Source organism: Trachymyrmex septentrionalis, unplaced genomic scaffold (assembly GCF_001594115.1).
Source record: "Trachymyrmex septentrionalis isolate Tsep2-gDNA-1 unplaced genomic scaffold, Tsep1.0 scaffold17, whole genome shotgun sequence".
In the NCBI taxonomy this organism is placed as follows: Eukaryota; Metazoa; Arthropoda; class Insecta; order Hymenoptera; family Formicidae; genus Trachymyrmex; species Trachymyrmex septentrionalis.
In genome coordinates this window covers 1,712,853-1,713,056 of record NW_017304864.1, presented here as the reverse complement: position 1 = coordinate 1,713,056, position 204 = coordinate 1,712,853, and positions in this window count along the sequence as shown.

Here is a 204-nt window from a genome sequence, read left to right as displayed (position 1 = left end):
ATTTATATTTATATATAAATTTTTTAATATGTCAACATAGTTCTTTCCGTGTATATTTCTTATAATTTAGGTAATATTTTTACATTTAGAATTAACCATATATAGAATGATATTAAATCCATAAATTTGTCGGATATGTTGACTTTCTCGCTAGCACATACGATCCATGTGCGTTGTACGCGCACAGTAGAAAAATCTTCGTTC